The 12,688-nt window shown below is 36.5% G+C and overlaps 1 long non-coding RNA gene and 1 pseudogene across 13 annotated transcripts in view; both read left to right on the forward strand.

Moving 5' to 3' along the window:
* The window catches only part of LOC140632342 (uncharacterized), a 227,227-nt gene that overhangs the window by 133,646 nt on the left and 80,893 nt on the right, over positions 1-12,688 (forward strand). For all 13 annotated transcript variants that reach the window (XR_012029869.1, XR_012029870.1, XR_012029867.1 and 10 more), the window contains one exon: positions 10,639-10,753. This is a non-coding gene — a long non-coding RNA (uncharacterized lncRNA). The remainder of the gene's footprint in view (positions 1-10,638; positions 10,754-12,688) is intronic.
* LOC140631671 (microtubule-associated protein RP/EB family member 1-like) lies at positions 5,151-9,198 on the forward strand (annotated as a pseudogene).

Genomic DNA, 12,688 nt, shown 5'->3' on the forward strand with positions numbered 1-12,688 from the left:
AGCCCAACATGGGGCTCAATCTCATGACCCTGAGATCATGACCTGAGCCAAAACCAAGAGTCATATACTTCACCGACTGTGCCACCCAGGTGTCCCTATAGTATAATATTACTGTTTCTGATTAAAGTCTTCTTAAAGCCTTGTAAGATGCTGAGGCATCAAGACAGATTAACATATATTTTTATTTAACTATATAGTTATAGGTAGATATAGTGTGTATATATATTTAGAACTTATTGAATTAAAGGATCTCTTGCCTTAATATTTAGATAACCAGGCAATTAAATTAACCAGTTTCTCAATGTTTGAACTTTCTGTATAATGTGAAATGTTTAGATTAGCTGATAAAATAGCTAAAGTACAAAATGAAATTTAAGACCACAGCACAATAAGTGTTTATCTAACCAGTTAATCATTAAAATTATGTTTAAAAATAATTGTTAAAATATACTTTTGTGACCAATTTTAGTTCTTGTATAATAAGGCAACCAGTATAGGCAGACATTTCTTTAATGTACTGAAGACAGCCTTGAAATATTGAATTTTGAATCTCTCAGTGTGTTAGTGCTATAGACTGATTATGTTCCCCCCAAATTTATATGTTGAAGTTCTAAGCCCCCATGTGTTGATATTTGGAGGTGGGGCTTTTGTGAAGTAATTAGGTGTAGATGAGGTCATGAAGGTAGGGCCCCCATTGTGGAATTGGTGTCCATATAAAAAAGAGGAAGAGAGACCAAAGCTCTCTATGCCATGTGAGGACACAGCAAGAAGGTAGTTATCTGCAAACCAGGAAGAAGGTCCTCACTAGGAATTGAATTGCCTGGCAGCCTTGATCTTAGACTTCTCAGCCTCCAGAACTGTGAGTGATAAAGTTTTGTTGTTAAAGCCACTCAGTCCATGGTATTTTGTTATGGCATCTTGAGCAGACTTATGCAGTTATTTACCCTGGTTATAGTAACTGAAGTATCAGGGTTCTGTGGTGATTTTTTTGGAATATAAAAGCAGGTGTCATTTCATTTCTGAAGCTCTTTGAAAATTTGGTAGTCCTATGATATGAGTTTCATGGCATGTACTTTGTGAAAGTTTACTTTGGAGGGGTAGTTGGAATATATGATGGTTTCTTGTGACTTTTGTTAGATAGGGGCTGAGCTCTTGGTGAGTTGTATTTGAAATAGAATTTAGAATAAAATTGCTTTTAGTTAGGAAAATGAAACTGATACATTTGGTTTTTGAGTAGTTCTTTACTTTTGGTTAGGTGTGTTTCATATTAACTCTAAAAGAGAAGAGCTTCCGTATGAAAGGACTAGAGTTAAATGGAAGCAGAAAGAAGTTGTGATCCAGGAATACTTATTTAACATGATGATTATTTTTAAAAAAATTCCAACAGACAGATTTTTGTCTACATGTTAAAAAAATGATTTAAACAGAATTATTATTGTATTGAGTAGACCAATCCTCCCATATGAGTCCTTTCAGAATGAAGTAGAAGCATTGAGCTCATATTGACAACTATAAGAAATTAGCACTTGGGAAATAGTTTTGTTTAATTTGAAAATGAGTATTAGCAAGATTCTTTATTTCCCTTTTATCCCTGATGGATTGATAATGTCCATCTATCAACCTGAGGTGAAAGAACTGTGCATCTATAATAACTACATAACTATTTGACAGCTGTTGAATATAGGGGATCTATTCCTTCAGATTCTTTTGGAAAAAGATGGCAAAAATATTTGCTCATTATCAGCTTCCTGTCCCCCCCAAGAAGTGAGGCAGCAGAGGTACTTTTGTTTTATTTTGTTTTGTTTTGTTATATAGCTCATGAATCCCTCAGAATAGAAACAAAATTATTATTTTTTCTCTTTACTCCATATTTCTTTGTGGTAGCTCTATAGTGTGCTACTTATATTCCCTATCTATCCACTTCTTTTTCTCCAGCATCTTCTACCATTAGCATCAAGGCACCCAATTCACTCAGCTGTTATTTGATAAGTTGAGTTAAGGTTTATACTACACATGTTTAATTTGTCACAGTCTACCTTACTGACAGCTGAATACCTACCTTACCTTCAGCAAAGGAGGGTCTTTTTGCTCAAGATTATGACCTATCTTCAGGAATAGCTCATATGCAAAGATTGGCCAATAAAGGTCATAAGAGCTTATCTTTTGCTTCTGATTGGGAGATACAACTTCAGAGTTCTCTATGGGATAAGCTGAGGCCTCTTTTGGAACTGCATAGCAGTTTTACCTTAAATACATTCTCTAAGCAACTACTTGAATACAAATATCTATCTTAGAGTCTGTTTCCTGGGCATCCTGACTTAAGACAGTTAGATCCAGCAGACTAAAGGAGAAGTAGACTCTATAATGGGATTTTGGAGTTGATTACTTCCTGGTCACCTGGCAATGAGGACCTCAATCCTGATGGTAGGTGGAATGTAGATAGCTTGTGGTATCATGTGTCAGTGAAATAACTCAAACATCTAAATAGTTGTGAACCAAGATCAGATGCTGGTAGAAGGTAATACACTAGAAGATTCAATAGGTTAGGTATTTTTAAACGTGTAGGGGAAGTAGTAATCATAAAATCTATGAAACTGGTTATCTCTGAGTGCCATGGATGCACTGCCAAAACATAATGAAAGGCTGTGGATGACTGATCACTGATTTAAATGTGAAAGTCAAAGAACCTCAATAGTAAGATATAAAGAAACTCTTATCTCTCAAAGGCAGGAAATGGGAACACTGGGTATCAGGATCAGAATCAGGCTCCATCAGTGCAGAGTTATAGAGAATTTGAATTCTCAGGACACCTGGGTGGTCAGATGGCTAAGTGTCTGCCTTCAGCTCAGGTCATGATCCCAACAGATCCCAACATCCTGGGATCGAGCCCCACTTTGGGATCCTTGCTAAGTGAAGAGTCTGCTTCTCCCCCTGCCTCTCCCCCCTGCTCATGCTCTATCTCTCAAGTAAATAAATAAAATCTTAAAAAAAAGAATTTGAATTCCCATAGCCATCAATTCTGCTATACAAGGTAAAGATCTTGGTTGGAGGGAATGGAATACTGAATCTTGGGCTGGGGATGTTTAAGTTAAAATACCTGAGGAACTTAGAACTTTTTATTTTCTTGAATCCTCTGGGCCTGCAGAAATGGCCCATTCCATCCTATTAAAAGCTAGTACAGTCCATTTGCTTGAAGATGATGCCTAAATTCATATACTCAATACAGCTTTCTTTTGACTAGTGTTATCAGAGTATATCTTTTTTCCATACATTTAATTTTAATCTATTTGTGTTTATATATTTAAAGTTTATTTCTTATAAGCAGCATGCAGTTGGATCTTACTTCCCCCCTCCAATCTCTGTCTTTTAGCAAGTTTAGACCATTTACATTTAATGTGATTATTGATACGGTTAAGTTTAAGTTTGTCCTCTTGATGTTCATCTTCTATATGCCCATCTGTTATTTGCTTTCTTTTCCTCTTTTTATGCTTTCATTTGGATTAATTGTAGCTTTTTTGGGCTCCATTTTATCATTTCTACTGGCTTATTGGCTATAATTTTTTGTTATTTAAGTGGTTGATTTAGGGTTTAAAGTACACATTTAATTTATCACAATCTACATTCAAGTATTAGTATACCACTTATCTATAGTGTGAATCAAATAAAAACCTTCCATTTTTCTCCTTCCAACTTTAGGCTATTGTTTCACACTTTTACATATGTTACAATCCTGCAGTATATTAATACTCGTTTTGCTCAGTCACTTGTTTTAGTGATATTTAAATAAGAAAAAAAATCACAAATACTTACCCATGTAGTTACCATTTCTTCTGTTCTTAATTTCTTTGTATAGTTCCATGTTTCCATATGGTTTTAACTATTGCCTCAAGGGCTTCCTTTACCACTTTTTGTAGGGTAGGTCTTCTGTTGATGAATTCTCTCAGTTGTTATATATTTGAAAGAGCCTTTATTTCATCTTCAGTTTTAAAAGATAATGTCACTAGATGTATAATTTGGGTTGACAGTTTCTTTCTTTCCATACTTTAAATATGGACTCTCAGCTGGATCTCTTTAACTTATTGCAACATTGTTATTTTTTGCCTAATGTCTAGCTTGTTGAAACTTTGGTTTCATGTATTTTATCTTTTTTAAAATTATTGCTTCAGGTGGGAGTATAAATTCAGTCTCTAACTTCATCTTGTCTGAAAGCTTTTGTACTATATATTAATATTTACCAGAGAGCATTCATACAGAAGGGACACTAAACAACTAAGTAGACAACAATGATTTGGCCAGGAGATGTCAACCAGCTTCTGTCATTACTACTTTAGTTCTGGGCGAAGCCATAGTAGCAAGGATGAAGGCTATCATAAGCGCCAGCCTGGGCTTTAACTCACCTAGCTTAGTCTCACTCTATTGCTCTTTATGTTTAAGCTGCCAGCAACAGAGATAATAATGCTGAGCCTTGATATGGCACTGTTCCTTCAGGAGACAAATTAGCCATTTGGTAATCATTACCATAAGTTGATTATATTGAACCCCTTCAATGAGAATGAAAAGAGATTAATGTTGACTAGAACTGGAACATATTTTGGGTATGTTATTGACTTCCCTGCCTATAAGACTTTAGCTAGCTCTACTATTCAAAGGTGTTTGATTCATAGACATAGGATTTCATATAACATTGTATCAGATCAAGGGGCCTACTTGGTAACAAAGGAGATGCACATAAGCACATGACCCTGTTACTCATTGTTCTATCCTCTCTTACACCACTGAGAAAATGTGGCCTGCCAGAATAATGAGGTGATGAATGAGCAGCTCTTTTAAGGGCATAGAACACCATATTCATTCTTAATCATAATTATTATATGATGTTGTATCCCCAGTAAGTGAACCATATAGGTCCAGGAAGCAAGGAATGGTTGTAGGAAATGACCTGCTTCTCATCACTCCCAGTGACCCACTTGTGGAATTTGTCTTTCTTACTCCTACAACTCTGGGCTCTGCAGGTTTAGAGGTTATGGTTCTCAGAGAGAGAATCCTTCCATCAGGGGATACAGCAAGAGTCCCATTAAAATTCTAATCTATGGCTGGTCAGGCAGTTTGAATGAGATGAGGATGGAACTGAAGCCAGGCACAGGCAGTGGATGAAGATAGCAGTGAACATATACTCAATGTCTGTCACCAGTGATAACCTAAGTCAACATGACATGCTGGCCTGGATCAATGAGTCTCTGCAGCTGAATCTGACAAAGATCGAACAGTTGTGCTCAGGGGCTGCCTATTGTCAGTTTATGGACATGCTGTTCCCTGGCTCCATTGCCTTGAAGAAAGTGAAATTCTAGGCTAAACTAGAGCATGAATACATCCAGAATTTCAAAATACTACAAGCAGGTTTTAAGAGAACTGGTGTTGACAAAATAATTCCTGTGGACAAATTAGTAAAAGGAAACTTTCAGGACAATTTTGAATTTGTTCAGTGGCTTCAAGAAGTTTTTTGATGCACACTATGATGGAAAAGACTATGACCCTGTATTTGCCAGACCCTATAGCTGCCAGGTCAAGAAACTGCAGTGGCTCCCCTCCCTTGTTGCTCCAGCTCTGAACAAACTAAAGAAACCTCCCAGCTCTAGCAGTGCAGTTGTTAGTCTTCTTTACCTTAGCAGAAAAAAGACCTCATGGGGGGGACTCCTTTCCAGCACAAAAGATGGTGGCTAAAATTGCTCGCAGAGGCCCATTGTAACACACAGAACTATTACAACCCCTAAGGCTGGCCTGGGTGTGGTGCAGAAGAATCCTGATGTGGGCAACGGGGATGATGAAGCAGCTGAATTGATGCAGCAGGTTAATGTATTGAAACTTACTGTCAAAGACTTGGAGAAAGAGAGAGATTTCTACTTTGGCAAGCTAAGAAACATTGAATTGATTTGCCAGGAGAACAAAGGGGAAAACAACCCTGTATTGCAGAGGATCGTAGACATTCTCTATGCCACAGATGAAGGCTTTGTGATACCTGATGAAGGGGGCCCACAGAAGGAATGAGAAGAGTATTAACAGCCTGACCAGCAGAGCAACATCTGAATTCTTCGCTCCAAATCATATGCTTAACTGTAAAATCCTCCCTTTTATTATTCTTAGAGGACTCACTGGTTTCCTTTCATGAGCAAACAGTACCTCTTCTTAAAGTATACTTTGCAGAAATTTCACCCCTTTTCCAATGAGTTTGAGTTAGGAGCTTTACCCTGTTAGTATTAACATCTAGTTGGGTCACCTGGGGAACAGAAAGGCTGACTGTGGGCCTCACTATATGGATGCTGGTACCATGCACTGCTGGAAAAGGTCCTTTTATGTCATACACTGAGGTAGAGTCCTCAGTAGAGAAATGTAAAGACTGATTTGAATTTTAAGGTAGTGTGAAATTTTGGCAGAGAACGTTTTAATAAATAAATGCCTTAACAATATTTAAAATATACTTCCATATTTCAAAATATAAAATGTAGCATGAGAGGAGATTTTATGTGTTTGACATGGTGTCTGGGAAGGAAGGACCAGACCTCTGGACCTTTGGAATCTGTTGTTCACAGGCCTTGCAGGGCTGCTTGAATCCTCAAAGACCTAGACCTTGGCTCAAAAGGGAAGTTTAAAAAGTTGCTCTGGTGCCATTTGGTGCCCTTGACCAGTTGTATCCCTGCTCTAAGAAGCAAGAGGCATTGTTGCCTGAATGAATAGAAGGCGCGTTTCAGCCCTGAGATATTTGAGTTGAAGAGCTTGAATTTCATTGAATATTCCTCTGATGATTTTTCCAGTTATCCCAGAAATTTCTATGTATTGTGTTTTTTGGGAAATAAGGTGTGTCCAGTTTTTAAATCTAACAACTACTTTTGGGGACTTGCCCACATCTCTGGGATTTGAATGGGGTCATGTCCCATTTTACTGTCTTTTAAGTTTACATTGAACATGCTTCTTTTCTCTGCTCCCCTTGCGCACTGGGGACTCCTCTTTGTCTCCTTAAAGTTTGCTGCTTAGAGTGTAAATTCAGCAGGCAGGTGGTCATGCTGCAAGTTCTTTCTGGACCTCTGGCAAAGGGAGTGACCAGTGAAAGCCATCGCTACCTTGGGATCTGCAAGGCTGGGGATTCTTGGTACCTGATGTCCACCGCCCTCCACTGTTATCGGAATACTTTGCCAGTAAACTAATCTCTTTGGAGATAAAATTCGTTAGTGTGTTACTAAATGTTAATTTTCTTTTGCAGAAGATAAAGTACCGTGTCTGAATTAATTATTAATATTTAAAATATTTCATTCATTAATTTTTCCTCATTTTCTTTGCCCCTAGCCTATTCAGTTCCTTTGTTTGGCAGAGTTCTGCAAAATGTGTGTCACCCACTACTGAGATTGTTCAGCCCCTGATGTATTTGTATTGATTTGTTCCTAAAATGTGTGTAGAAAGCAGATATTTTATGATAAAATTGTTGTGTAGTGCATGCTCTGTGTGCAATTCAGAGGAAAACCCAGATTCAGTGATTAACAATGCCCCAAAATGCAAGTAGCTAGCCATTGTTCAAATAACAGAGAGGCTATCTCTCTTTAGTGGCCTTTTAGACTTTGGTTGCCCTAAAATTCCATTTTATTGGGAACCCATTTTCCACCTGGTCTTTTTTGACAGTTTTTTTTTCTACTTTAAACAGTTTCTAAATAAAATTCTGTATTTCAAGAGAAAAAAAATTCTAATCTATGGCTAAATGTCCAGTTACTTTGGTAATCTGGTGCCAAGAAGCTAGAAGGCAGGGAAAGGAGGCACCATTCTGGCATGGATAATTGACCATCATCATCAGGAGAAGATAGGATTGCTGTTATACAATGAACACACACAGATGATCCACTGGGTGTCTTTTGGTATACCTATGCCTGATTTTGACCACAGGCAAATGCAGTAACTAGTCTGAGAAAGGTTTGGTGAACAGGGGCTTTAATCTTGGGGCTTAGACTGGCAGAGGTGTTAGCTGATGGGGAGAAGAATCTAGATTTGGTAGCAGAGGAAGGAGCTGATAAATATCTTTTGAGGCCCTGAGAACAATTGCATTGGTAGAGAGGTTGTAGTTTATCCCTCTAACTTTCTACATTCAAGTTCACCCATGAAAAGAGACCAACCAGAATCCTGGAGAAAGTGTTTCCAAATGAAGTGAACTAATTTACTACCAATAGATCTTGTAGTACAAGGGGTAAACCCATGAATGTTCTGGTGTTCTGTTTAGATGATGTACATCAGTATTGTGGCCCTCATTCCCCAGCTTTTGGTAGGGTTATCTGTGGAGAGTATATAGCTGAGACTTTCCCAGCAACTGCCTTCAGTAGAAGGGCATTTTGCCCAAGATTATGTCCTCAGGAGCAACCTATATCCAATCATTGGACAATGTGTGAGAAAAAAGTCCTGGTTCCCTTGTCTTAATTCAGAATAACTCTGAAGACCATATTAGCTTCAGAGTTCCCTCTGGGATTGGCTGAGACCAATTTTTGCTAAATTTAACTTTTTCCCCCATTCAATACTGTTTCCTTTATCCACTAATGAATACATATCCTATGGACTTCATGTATGCAATCTTCATTTCAGAATCTGCTTCCCAAAGAATCTGATCTGAATAGCACTTTTTCTTTGTTTTTAGATACCCATATGCTATAAAACCAACTCTCAGTCTTCAGTGAATATAATTGAGTGCACAGTTTAATATAAGGTCTATATGGAACTGTCATGAATGACTATTGTTTGTGCCATTCAGATTCTATTAAGCTTTCTTCTGGCAACTGTATTTTGGTTTTCCTGTGGGGATATACTTTGTTTTCCTTTTCATTTTGTATGTTTTGCATGGCATTGACTCATGTCTAGGTTAAGGGATTGACTTAAGATTTATATCTAATGATTCGCTTTTTCTCTAAGTATCACTTTTCTCTGGCCAAAGTTCAGGAATAGGTATATCACTCAATAAGAGCGAATGAGGCAAAACAAAACAAATAAGAGCTGCTAAGGAAAAGGTATATGCACTTTACCTAATGTACTTGAGCTTAGAAGCTTGTGCTCTGGAACTACTGGTAATTATTTTCCTCCCTGAGATTGAAGATTGAAGCCAATACTGAGGAGAACAGAACCAGTAGAAGAAAAGGGTCTGGGTCCTTCTTTCATTATTTGAGCCCTGGATCAAGACATACCTGACAAAAAAAGACATACCTGACACACACGTATTCTTGGAATTTATGTTATGTGATTCAAATGCTTTTCTATTTATTTATTTATTTATTTATTTATTTATTTATTTATCCTTTTTAGAATAAACTCTTTTGTGTTGAATTTTCCAAAAGTCTCATGGTTGATGTAGTATCTTCCTGAACTAAGTTGTGGAAACGGAAAATTACATTACTAAAAGCTCTTTCTATGGAGGGAACAGTTTGCATGGAGGAAACTTCGATCTGAAAAGAATATGGTGCCATTTTGAGCGTTTCAAATGCTCAAAGTTCTAAGTTACTAGGAGTTCTAAGGAAAATTTAGGCTGATGTTTCCCCCTTTTCTTACAGGATATTCTATTTTGTTACCATGATAATTACTTTAATCACATCAGCATGGTATAAAAAGGTCCTGCTGTTAATTATGGAGAAAACAGGAATGCTTTGTTATATTTTCTCTAATTGTTAGATTTTATATTGCAAATCCAACATCTTCCTCCAGATGAAGAATAACGCCCCGATTTTGCAGAACGTCATCTGGCTAGGGACAATCTATCATAACCTCTCTAAACCTCCATCCACTAATATGTGCAATGGGAAACATTCTTCCCACCTAAGAAAAAAAATTGTAAGGATGAAATAAAACGATGTACATGTAGGTGCTTCTAAACTATAAATGACTGAATTATTGCCCATGGTTTTTATTGATGGGAACTATTCAACAATAAATAAATGATGTAACCTTTAATCTTTTAATTTGTTCATAGTAAGCTAAAATATAACATGGTGTTGACACAGATATTGACTTTTCTACTTCTTAGTAAAATAAGGCCTTTTTTGTTTCTTTTTTAATTTTATCTATTTATTCATTTATTCATGAGAGACACACAGAGAGAGAGGCAGAAACACAGGCATACAGCAGGCTCTATGCAGGGAGTCCAACATGGGACTCGATCCTGTCTCCAGGATCAGGCCCTGGACTGAAGGCAGCGCTAAACCGCTGAGCCACCTGGGCTGCCTTGTTTGTTTGTTTGTTTTTCTTTAAATTGGGTTTATTTATAGTCAAATGATGAATCTTTGTTCCTAGAGATCAGTACCTTGGAGTCTAGGAGCAAATATCATCAGATTTCCTTTCTAGAACTCCTGTTCACTGCTCTTACACTGTCTTCATGTTTTAATTACTGTATTTATCTCAGGATATTGAAGCAATTAATATGTCAAGTACTTCTACTAAACTGAAAACCCCTTGAAGCCAGGGGTTATATCTGTTTTAGGAATCTCTCAATGCCAAGCAATTCACAGTGATTGCCTCATTGTTAGTACTAAATGAATGTCTGTTGAGTTAAAATTGAGGCTATTCACTGCTTGGTCTTTATATTTATTCTAACAAAATTTTTGTTCTTTCCTTTATTTTTGAAAGTTTGCAGTGATTTTTCTACATGACTAATTTATATTGATGGAAGAAGTCTTAATTCTTAGATCAACTTCCAGGACTGTATCTGGACCAAACAGGAAGATAGATATCAAATATATTGGTAATGATTCAAAATACTTTAGTTTCAAAGTAATATATACATGCATGATGGAGATTTTTAAAAATAATTTAAGGGCTAGATGGGTGTTGAGTATTACAGACAGCACTCGTGATGAGCATGAGTGTGGTATGTAAGTGATGAACCACTGAACCACTGAATTCTTTTCTTTCTTTCTTTCTTTCTTTCTTTCTTTCTTTCTTTCTTTCTTTCTAATATTTATTTACTTAGGGGAGAGGGGGTGGAGAGGCAGAGGGAGAAGGAGAAGCAGATTCCCCACTGAGTGGGGAGCCTGATTCAGGATTCGATTCCAGCACCCTGAGATCATGACTGGAGGTGAAGGCAGACACTTAACTCACCGAACCACCCAGGCATCCCTAACTAGCTAGAATTTAAATAAAAATTTGAAAAAAAGCAATGTGTGGATAAAAAATATAAACAACTAGATGACTTAGGAAAAAAATTATTTAAAAATAATTAGTGAGTAGAGTATAAAAACTAATTTTCCTCTTATTCACATTCTCCCAATTTCATCTCTTTTCCCAGAAAGAACCTCTGTCATTTCTTTGGTATATATCTTTCCATATGTTTTTCTTTGCATTTGGAATCACATGTGTATATGTATAAATGTACCCTATCTACATGAAGAATATTTACATAAACAAAATCATACTATGAATATTTTCTGGAATTTTCTCCCCTTTTCAATTAGTATACCTTGAACCACTTTGCAAATCAGCATATAGAAATTCTTTCATGATTTAAAGGGTGCCTGGGTGGTTCAGTTGGTTAAGCATCTGCCTTCAGCTGAGATCATGAACCCAGGATTCTGGGATCAAGTCCCACATCAGGCTCCTTGCTCATTGGGAAGCCTGCTTCTCCCTCCCCTGTTCTCCCTGTTTATGCCCCCTCTCTTTGTCAAATAAATAAAATCTTTTTTAAAAAAGAAGTTATTTCATGATTCAAAATGGTTATATCTTGTCTATAGCACAGTATAATCTTAATTAGTGTGTGCTTTTCCGTGTTGATAAAATTTTTGTTTTTAATTGCAAAAAAGAAGACAGTAATATTTTTGAACATGTTATTTTGAACATGTCAGCATTCTGTAGCATGGATTCATAGAAGTGGAATCACTAAGTGAAAAGATATGCACATAAAATAGATGCCAAATTACCTTCTAAAAGGGTTGCACTAATTTATGCATCTACCAGTGCAAGAATATTTCTCTTCATGCCACTGGCAACAATGGATATTTATTATTTATATTTATATATATATATATATTACCAGCTAATGTGTGAAAAATGTTATCTCCTTGTTATTTTGTTTACATTTCCCTAATTACCAGTGACATTTTCTTGAAGGATGGAAATTCTTTTAACTTTCTCAACAAAGTCTGTAGGCTGTGATATTTCTGTTAACATTTGCATCATTATTTAAAAATCCAGACATTATGAAAAAGAATGAAATCTTGCCATTTATAATGATGTAGATTGTAGATGGAGCTAGAGAGTATTATGCTAAGCGAAGTAAGTCAGAGAAAGACAAATACCATATGATTTTACTCATATGTGGAATTTAAGAAACAAAACAGATGAACATAGGGGAGAAAAAGTGAGGCAAACCAAGAAACTCTTAAGTATAATGAACAATTGGAGGGATGGTGGGTGGGAGGATGGGTTAAATGGGTTATGGGTTTTAAGGAAGGTACTTGTGATGAGCACTGGGTGTTATGTGTAAGTGATGAATCACTAAATTCTACATATAAAATTATTATTACACTGTATGTTAACTAACTGGAGTTTAAATAAAAACTTGAAGAAAAAAATCCAGGCATTACAAAATTGCATTATTTTTCTAGTAAGGGATGTAAGAATAGCTGTTTAAATAATGGTTTAAATCATTGAATTACTTGACTATAACTTACATGAAAATCTA

The sequence above is a fragment of the Canis lupus genome, chromosome 4 (genome assembly GCF_048164855.1).
Source record: "Canis lupus baileyi chromosome 4, mCanLup2.hap1, whole genome shotgun sequence".
NCBI lineage: Eukaryota > Metazoa > Chordata > Mammalia > Carnivora > Canidae > Canis > Canis lupus.